Source organism: Heptranchias perlo, chromosome 32 (assembly GCF_035084215.1).
Source record: "Heptranchias perlo isolate sHepPer1 chromosome 32, sHepPer1.hap1, whole genome shotgun sequence".
NCBI lineage: Eukaryota > Metazoa > Chordata > Chondrichthyes > Hexanchiformes > Hexanchidae > Heptranchias > Heptranchias perlo.
In genome coordinates this window covers 35,111,595-35,121,627 of record NC_090356.1, presented here as the reverse complement: position 1 = coordinate 35,121,627, position 10,033 = coordinate 35,111,595, and the positions used below count along the sequence as shown (strand labels likewise).

At 45.1% G+C, this 10,033-nt stretch overlaps 1 non-coding gene across 1 annotated transcript; it reads left to right on the top strand.

Moving 5' to 3' along the window:
* Positions 1 to 8,200: 8,200 nt before the first annotated feature.
* trnav-uac (transfer RNA valine (anticodon UAC)) lies at positions 8,201 to 8,274 on the top strand. Its single transcript has one exon. It is a non-coding gene; the product is annotated as a tRNA-Val (tRNA).
* Positions 8,275 to 10,033: the final 1,759 nt, after the last annotated feature.

Here is a 10,033-nt window from a genome sequence, read left to right as displayed (position 1 = left end):
AAGATTACTTGAAAGGCATCTCGTGATGAGCTTCAGACTGAATGAACTGGGGATGTTGTACTGAATTAGGCCGACCATGGAAGGCCCTGCGCTGATATTACGTATCATGTGTTTCTCTGCTCTAATGTTGAGGAAAGGCTCGAAATTAATTGAATACAACTGCAGTTCCTGAACGGGAAAAGTGCGAGGTGATGCACTTTGGAGGGACTAACAAGGCAAGGGAATACACAATGAATGGGAGGACCCTAGGCAAGACAGAGGGTCAGAGGGATCTTGGTGTGCAAGTTCACAGATCCCTGAAGGCGGCGGAACAGGTAGATAAGGTGGTAAAGAAGGCATATGGGATACTTGCCTTTATTAGCCGAGGCATAGAATATAAGAGCAAGGAGGTTATGATGGAGCTGTATAAAACACTGGTTAGGCCACAGCTGGAGTACTGTGTGCAGTTCTGGTCGCCACACTACAGGAAGGATGTGATCGCTTTGGAGAGGGTGCAGAGGAGATTCACCAGGATGTTACCAGGGCTGGAGCGCTTCAGCTATGAAGAGAGACTGGGAAGATTGGGTTTGTTTTCCTTGGAGCAGAGGAGGCTGAGGGGGGACATGATTGAGGTGTACAAAATTATGAGGGGCACAGATAGGATGGATACTAAGGAGCTTTTTCCCTTCGTTGAGGGTTCTATAACAAGGGGACATAGATTCAAGGTAAAAGGCGGGAGGTTTAGAGGGGATTTGAGAAAGAACTTTTTCACCCAGAGGGTGGTTGGAGTCTGGAACTCACTGCCTGAAAGGGTTGTGGAGGCAGGAACCCTCACAACATTCAAGAAGCATTGGGATGAGCACTTGAAGTGCCATAGCATACAAGGCTATGGACCAAATGCTGGAATATGGGATTAGAGTAGACAGGGCTGATGGCCGGCGCGGACACGATGGGCCGAAGGGCCTCTATCCGTGCTGTATAACTCTATGACTCTATGACTCTATGACTTTCTCCTGCAGCTTAATATCCTCTCAACAGACCCACCGCCTGTCAAGGTTAACCTGCTTGTTCTGTTCAGACTTTGATATTTCAGTTAATGATTAGTTTTGAGGTGCTGTATTAGTTTAAGATGCTGTACTAATTTGAGGTACTGTATCGGTTTGAGGTACTGTTTTAGTTTGAGGTACTGTGTTAGTTTGAGAAGCTCTATCAGTTTGAGGCGTTGTATTAGTTTGTGGTATCTGTATTGTAAGGAAATAGTTAGTCTTTATATTGTGGTAATATTAACTTTTAGCTTTTGCCTCTTAAGGAAGGAAGTATAAATCTCTGTTAGGAGAATGAAACTACAATCATAAAACAGATTTGCTTAATGTTTTATGCTTGCATATGATTAATATAGAGACTAGTAGATTCTGATGTCCAGAAACTCTTGGATTGTAGCTGATATCATAATACTCGTAAGTTTAATGATTCTTTTGATAGAAACAATTCTCTGACAATCATAACAAGGCCTTTAAATCATTCAGAGCTGGTGTGTATGTGTGTCAGAAAACATTGTGTGCTATTCGTCTTACCAGCTTCACAGGGAAGCAGGAGAGCTGTGAGATCTGTAGGATTGCTCCGTATCATTCCCAGCTGACGCAGCGGGAAAGGGCTGTACTGGTGAGAGATAAACACCATTCTGCTATCTGGTCAATGGGCAAGGCCATATGTTTTATCTAAGAAGTTCTAAAGTTATAGTTATAATTAATGCCTGAAGCAGAACACCTAGCTCTGTGGAAGGAGCAGGTTTGCACGACAAGGCTACATCTCTTTGAAGAGATTGGTAAGGTGCGAAGTGAAGTGATACTCTAATAGCAGAGAAAATGCTGGAATCCCTCAGCAGGTCGGGCAGCATCTGTGGAGAGAGAAACCGAGTTAACGTTTCAGGTCAATGACCTTTCATCAGAACCAAGTTGGGCAGTTGTGTTCGGTAATAGTATGAAATATAGTTTGTGTTTCACTCATGTGGGGTGATTTGGGGACTTTCCCTCTTTGGAAGTTCAATTTCAAAAGTAAAGTAAGCGCTCCTCGGGGATTATGAACCCGGGACTTCTCACATATTTGAATTAACAACGCCGAAGCAAGAATCTTACTCCGAGACCAACGATCCCACTGCTAGGGAGCAAGGCACTCAAGAGCCAGCCATCGTAAAACCCTTTTTGGTGGCTATCCTTGATAAGCAATTCTGAGGACAGGTTGCATCGTCGAGACTTGCATTCCCTTGAGTATCGAATATTAAGGGGTGATCTAATTGAGGTGTTTAAGATGATGAAAGGATTTGACAGGGCAGATGGAGACTATTTCCTCTGGTGGGGGAGTCCAGAACAAGAGGGCGTAAACTTAAAATTCGAGCAAGGCCTTTCAGGGGTGATGTCTGGAAGCATTTCTTCACACAAAGGGGAGTGGAAATCTGGAACTTTCTCCCCCAAAAAGCTGTTGAGGTTGGGGGTCAAATGAAAATTTCAAAACTGAGATCGGTAGATTTTGGGGCTAATTCGGGAGTTTGAATTTTTTTCCCTGTGACTTGTGTAGTTTCGATCGATGAAATGTTCGTGAAAAGAGTCAGTGTAAAGAGAATCAGCAGTTCATGTTTTCCCCACACACATCCTTCAGACCTGAAGTGTCGTGTAGCGGTTATCATGTTCACCAGTTACACGCAGAAAGTCCCCGATTTGATCTCGGAGGGAAGCATTTTGTTGGGATTTTCTCCCCACAAAATTCCAGGGTCGAGTTTCTTCCAGCGTGAAAGGGGCTACAAACCTTTTTAAATTTAACAGCGGCTGCACCAAATTCCTGGTATAATAAGCACTAAACATTTTTAAGCAGACTCCTAAAATACAGTATGTAAAATGGGGTGGGATAGAAGTTCCTGACAAGCAAAACACAAAGATTTATTAACGGTTTAATTGTCACTTGGCAAACAATTCAGCATTTCCTTCGGTGTGCAACAGAACGTTGCAGGTTTATTAATGGTGATTAAAAAAAACATTAAGTGACTCACAGACTTGAATTATTTTTGTGCAACGAACTATTCCCAACCACGAGGGGACACTGCATCAAACATATATGTATAAGTATACATAAGTATATGTACATATATAATATGCACCGTTAGCAGACGTCGTGGCGCAACGCTAGCGCGTCTAATTGCAATATTAGAAAATCTGCGTGTTTAAATCACGTCGAGGTTGCTGTTTATCTTCCCATTCATATGGGCCTCAATAACTTCGGAATTAGTGTTTTCTTTGCTTTTTAACAATAAACGGAACTTTGCTCACTAGTTCTGCGGTGTCAGGGAGGGAAGCGTCATTTGAAAAATAAACTACTGATAGCGGTGAGCAAGTTGAGGCCCAGCAGGTGTTGGGACAAGTGAGTGAAACGTCTTAGTTCAGTTGGTTGGTGCTTGAACGCCCGGGTGCTTGATTCTGACACATTTATGGACCAGAGGGAATTTTACAAGTGATGTTCATCGCTCCCTGTCGTTGATAATTGAAATGAAATATTTAATCTGGCAAAACCGGCGAACAAAATATTAAACAAGCGCAACAAGTACTGAGCAAAATGAATTGGAATGTTTGGGGGGAAGTGCAGATGAAAAGCAGAAGATCTGAATGGAATTATCAATGATTGAGCGGAATACATTGCTCGATTTGTTACTCGATTGCCTTCTGCACCATGGAATTCAGGAGAACCTGTTTCATGGTTTGCAGAACAAACTGAATCCTTGGAGCGGAGCCAACAGCCGGATCGCTGCAACAACAGACAAGGAAGTAACAGTTTCCTCAGACTTGGCGAGCTCAGTCCGTCGAGCATTCACCTCAGGATCGTGGGTGCCAGTTTCAACTTTTACGCTGCACTCGTCAGCGGACCCCAGAGCTCCATTTTCCCCGGCACTGTTGCCGCGTTGAAATGGAGAATTTCTCCGCCACCTTTTTCTTGAGATCACAATTGATGGCGTGCGAGTGTAAACGGCCATCCGCTTCACTGTGAGTGCAAGAGACAAGTCTGTCGGTGCCGCGCAGCGTCCAATGAATGTCAAAACTTGGAAAGAAGAGTTAGCGATTCAGGTACATAAACCTCGCTGGTGGGGAAGAGATTTTTTTGTCAGAGGTTCCAGCCTTGCCTTCATCTCTTGCCCTTTGCGAGGCACTTGTTCCGGATTAAATTTACAAACTGGGTGAGTTGGTGACCGGGGGGACTGCGGGAGATTCAACGGCCCCGGGTGAGACACAGAAAAATCCGTCCAATCTCTGTCCCAATGTCCGTTTGTAGAAGTAAACATGGGAGGGGCGGTGTGACGTTCCAGTCAAACCCCCTGTGCCGGAACGCCTCGATTTTAAAATTCTAATCCTTGCTTTCAAATCCCACAATGCCCTCGCCTCTCCTTATCTCTGTAACCTCCTCCAGCCCTACAACCCTCCGAGATCATGTGGCTAAAAGAGCAGGTCAGAGGCTGGGTATTCTGCGGCGAGTGACTCACCTCCTGACTCCCCAAAGCTTTTCCACCATCCACAAGGCACAAGTCAGGAGTGTGATGGAATACCCTCCACTTGCCTGAATGAGTGCAGCTCCAACAACACTCAAGAAGCTCGACACCATCCAGGACAAAGCAGCCCGCTTGATTGGCACCTCATCCACCACCCTAAACATTCACTCCAGTCACCACTGGCGCACTGTGGCTGCAGTGTGTACCATGCACTGCAGCAACTCGCCAAGGCTTCTACGACAGCACCTCCCAAACCTGCGACCTCTGAAACCTAGAAGGACAAGGGCAGCAGGCACATGGGAACAACACCACCTTCACATTCCCCTCCAAGTCACACACCATCCAGACTTGGAAATATATTGGCCGTTCCTTCATCGTGGCTGGGTCAAAATCCTGGAACTCCCTGCCACACAACACTGTGGGAGAGCCTTCGCGACACGGACTGCAGCGGTTCAAGAAGGCAGCTGCCCACCACCTTATCAAGGGGAATTAGGAATGGGCAATAAATGCTGTCCTTGCCAGCGACGCCCACATCCCATGAACAAATTGAAAAAAAAGATCGCTGCGCTCCTCCAATTCTGGCCTCTTGCGCATCCCCGATTTTAATCACTCCACCATTGGCGACCGTGCCTTCAGCTCCCGAGGCCCTAAGCTCTGGAATTCCCTCCCTAAACCTCTCCGCCTCTCTCTCCTTTAACACATACTTTAAAACCTACCTCTTCGACTAAGCTTTTGGTCACCTGTCCCAATATCTCCTTTGTGTCAAGTTTTGTTTAATAACGCTCCTGTGAAAGCGCCTTGTGACATTTTACTACGTTAAAGGCGCTTTATAAATTCAGATTGTTGTTGTTGTATCCTTTCGTTATCGACCCTCCTGCCAATGAAAACAGCGTCTTCCCATCCATTCTATCACAATTTCCTCATTATTTTGAACACCTCTATTAAATCTCCCCTTAAACTTTTTCTGCTCTAAGGAGAACAATCCCAGCTTCTCCAATCTCTCCACATAACCCATCCCTGGACACGATGCAAGGCGGATGGTTGCAACTGCGTTTGCAAATTATAGCCAGTCAGGAGGTGGACAAATCGAAAGGAACCGAAATGATAAACAGCTTTGTGAATCTGTAGATACGCTTTTGGAAACGGAATCAGAGGCGAATAAAGGAGAGCCCAGACCGTTTCCATGTTTCCACAAACAATGCCCCATCCTTTATTTCTGGAAAAGTAACACTGATAGTGGACAATTGCATTTCTGTGGCTGCAACATTAAACTTTGGCTCGGTGACACACTGCTTCAGCGTATCTTGCAAGAAAAAATATCGTTTGGTCTCTGTTGCGCAATCGGTTTGCGCATTCGGCTGGTCACCAAAAGGTTGATGATTTGAGCCCACCCAGAAAAAAAATTGCTCCTTTTTTTCCCACTTTTGGATTGATTGCCTCATTTTGATAGCGCTGAAACCGATGCCAGGTTTTAATTCCTGACCTGCAGTAACTGGAAGCCTTTTCATGGCTCCGATCTCTTTATCTCATTTCAAGTTTTCTAATGTGTGATTTGGCTGCAAGAAAACACTCTGTGAACAATGTCATCTGAGCATGCCTGACACGCCATAATTTACACTGCAGTCGGACAACAGGATCTTGAAAAAAAAAGTGAAATGTTTGTGTGGACGCGATGCTCTGGGATTCGCGGCCTGACCATCGCCGCCGATCCTTCTCTGCAGCTTTCCGAAATACAGCGCAGTGAATGAATCCCTGTGAAATGAGCTCCTGGACAGGAAAACGGAAATTAGTTCGGCTGAGGGGTTATGTCCCTAACACGAAGTTTCCACCATCGCGTTTCCGTAGTGTAGTGTTTGTTATGTTCGCCTAACACGCGAAAAGTCCTCGGTTCAAAACCGGGTCGAAACATTTTGAAACCTTGTTCCATGAAAAATGCGTAAATATTTAACGATTCACACTGCTAATTAAATGTGAACAAAGTCCATATCTCCCAGACCTGTTATTGCAGTCCACTGGGAGCAGGCGATGAAAGCCAATGTGACATTGGGGGAGAAGGCTGCTTCTAACACTCTCTCACACCCGGTGGGACCTGGCGGAGATTTGGTAAGCCCGATCTATTCAAACAAAGTAGGATAAATGAAACGGTGTTTGAGAAACATTCATATATATAAAAACATTCAGGATCTTGTCTTCAGAGTGCGTGATGCAAAGGTGTGACTCCAGATCAAAAGGCTGCGTGTTCACATCACACCGGAGTCACTGTTTCTTTCACCGCTCACATGAGACTGGATAATTCCAGAATGAACGTTTCAATTGCTTTTTCACAAAAAAACAGAAGTTTGCCAGTGAAGGCAGCATAAAAGTTTAGAACGTCACGCCCCCAAAGTGGGACTCGAACCCACGACCCGAAGGTTAAAAGCCTCAGGCTCTACCGGCTGAGCGAGCCGGGCTTGAAATCACATTGCCGCCTTATCTGTTATTGCAGCAAGCAGAAGACTCCATTTCCAAATTATTGGGATCAATTCTGAGGGACAGGATAAATTGTCACTTGGAAAGGCATGGACTCATCAAGGACAGTCAGCACAGATTTGTTCAGGGGAGGTCGTGTCTGACTAACTTGATTGAATTTTTCGAGGAGGTGATAAGGAGGATCGATGAGGGTAGCGCAATTGATGTAGTCTGCATGGATTTTAGCAAGTCTTTTGAAAAGTTCCCACATAGCAGATTGGTCAAAAAGTAAAGGCCCATGGGATCCAAGGCAATTCAGCTTGTTGGATCCAAAATTGGCTCAGTGGCAGGAAGCAAAGGGGAATGGTCGACGGGTGTTTTTGCGGCTGGAAGGCTGTTTCCAGTGGGGTGCCGCAGGGCTCGTAACTCGGTCCTTTGCTTTTTGTGGGATACATTAACGATTTGGAATTCAAGGAAGGGGGCATGATGAAGAAATTTGCGGGTGACACAAAAATAGGCCGTGTGGTTGATAGCGAGGAGGAAAGCTGTAGACTGTGGGGGTTGAGGCAATTTTCTGATAACAAAGCACTCAATCTATTTCTCTTTGAACGAATTTTGAACGAATCCGTGCGTTTGACCCGGCACAGGCACGATGGGCCGAATGGTCTCCTCTTGTGGACGAACATAATACGATGATACCAAGTGATGTCGGATGGAAAAGCAACACATTCCAAATAAGAGCAGAGAGAGGAAACTAGTCGAACAGCATAACAGCACCGTGAGATATTGTACTTGAGAAGGATGAGGAGGGATAGTTTATCATGGTGGAAGTCACATCGGGTATCATTTGTGACTTTGATAAGGACCATTTCATGCTGCGACAGGGGTGGAAACCTAATTGGAGAGATTCAGGCCGGGCGCGGCCCCTTTCGTGCGCGGTGAGACGGCGGGGGGAGTCAGAGCTGGGGCTCACCGGTGGAAGCAGCATAAAAGTTTCAAGCGGTACTCGCCCAACGTGGGGCTCAAACCCACCACCCTGAGATCTTATGCTCTCGCAATGAGTGTCGCTGTAGATCAGTTTTCTCTTGCTCAAAGTTATCTGTTTATTGAAGTAAAAGGAAGAGTTCTTAAAGAAAAAGTGAAGCAGCCACTGTCTGTATCTCTTGTACTTGAAACAACACATGCCAAGTAAGAGCAGAGAGAGGATACCATTCAGTTACCGATTGTGTTGAGTGTACGGTCATCGCTTTTGGTAGTGTAGCGGTTATCACGTTCGCTTTACACGCGAAAAGTCCCTGGTTCAATCCCAGGCAGAAGCATTATGTTGGAACTTGGTCTCCATAAACATCCCGACCGATTTTCTTCTCCTGCCAAAAAGGGAGACAGTGGCTCCTCCCTTATTCTTTAAAAGCTGCATCTTTTACTTCATTAAACAGATAACTTTGAGTGATAGAAAACTGATCCACAATGACGCTCATTTCAAGTTTTAATCCCTTTTAATCAGGAAGGATATGTTGACTTTGGACAGAGTGGCTTTTGAATGCAGTTGGTAGGGAGAGATCGACAAATCTTTTCCGCTGGTGGGGGACAGGGGAAACTAACCAATCATCTACCAAGTTCTCCTGAATTCGAAGGTGCAATGGGAAACCGACCAACAAAAGCCCTTTCATTGACCGTGGAGGTTCAGAGAATTTTCTGATAACAAAGCGTCAATCTTTTTCTCTTGTCTATTTCCCGGTTTTTCCGTATACTGTCTGCATCTCTGCCCTGTGTTTATCTCACTATGTTGTCACCTGCAGGGTGGTTTTTGAACGAAGACGTGTGTTTGTCTTGTGTTTGTCACATTAAATAAATGAGGGCATCAGGTGCTTCCCTCCCTGACACGGGGGAACCAGAGGCAGACTTTAGAGCAGGGTTCTGTTCATTGTGAAGACGCAAAGAAAACATTAATTGCGGAATAAATCAAACCATATCTTAGGAAAAAGTGCAACACTGACGTGATTTAAACACACAACTTTCGGATCGGGAGTAATACGCGCTACCGTTGCGCCACGCGGTCGGGATACTGTTATGGGTGTTTGTTTATATGAATGTTTATCAAGCACCGCTTTATTTCTCCAATATTGGCGGAATGGGCTGGCTTTCAAATCCCCGCCCACTTTTATCGGATGTCAGGCAGCATCAGAAGTTGCCTTCACCCGTCAGCGGTAGCACGGCGCTCGCTTCCATCGCCTGCTGTCAGTAAAATAAATTTAAAACAGAAATAGACAGTTTCCTGGAAGTAAAGGGAATTAGTGGTTACGGGGAGCGGGCAGGAAATTGGACATGAATTTAGATTTGAGGTTAGAATCAGATCAGCCATGATCTTATTGAATGGCGGAGCAGGCTCGAGGGGCCGATTGGCCTACTCCTGCTCCTATTTCTTATGTTCTTATGACTGCAGCAAATCCAATTACATTCATCCTGCACCCAGAATTATCACATCACAGGCAAAGGATGTTGGAAACTGCTCAAGATACATAACAGGACGGGAATCTTCTGAAAAACACTGAGACTTTCCATGTTTGAATTTTGTTCAGAACTGCAAAAAAAGAACGTGTGAAAATATAAATTATGGGTGTGATGTTTTGTATAAAGTGAATGTTTGTTCACGGATTTCTCCCGTTACTGTCGAAACTATGGGTTGTTAATCCATCAACAATAACTTCCGCTTGATTTTAGCCCGAGTGGTTAAAAAATAGCAAATTTAATAGATTGACAAACAACAGAGTTGCACTCCAGCTGTCTTCAACATTACATTCAACGGTATTATAGTTATAATACAACTGTCTACAGATTACATTAATGACAAGCAATCAACACAACCTGACCTGTCTGCGAATCCAGGTAGATCAGACCTGACCTTTGCCGACTGCCTGTGGCAATGGGCTTCTGACTGTCCCCTATTGAGAGCTCTAACATTTGAGAAGGGAGCATGCCCTATCTTTATGCGATTCGGCTGCATTGTTCTGTGCGTAAGCACCAGTGATCTTAACTCATGGTCCTAAATCATCCCACATTGCGGACTCTCAGCAACCA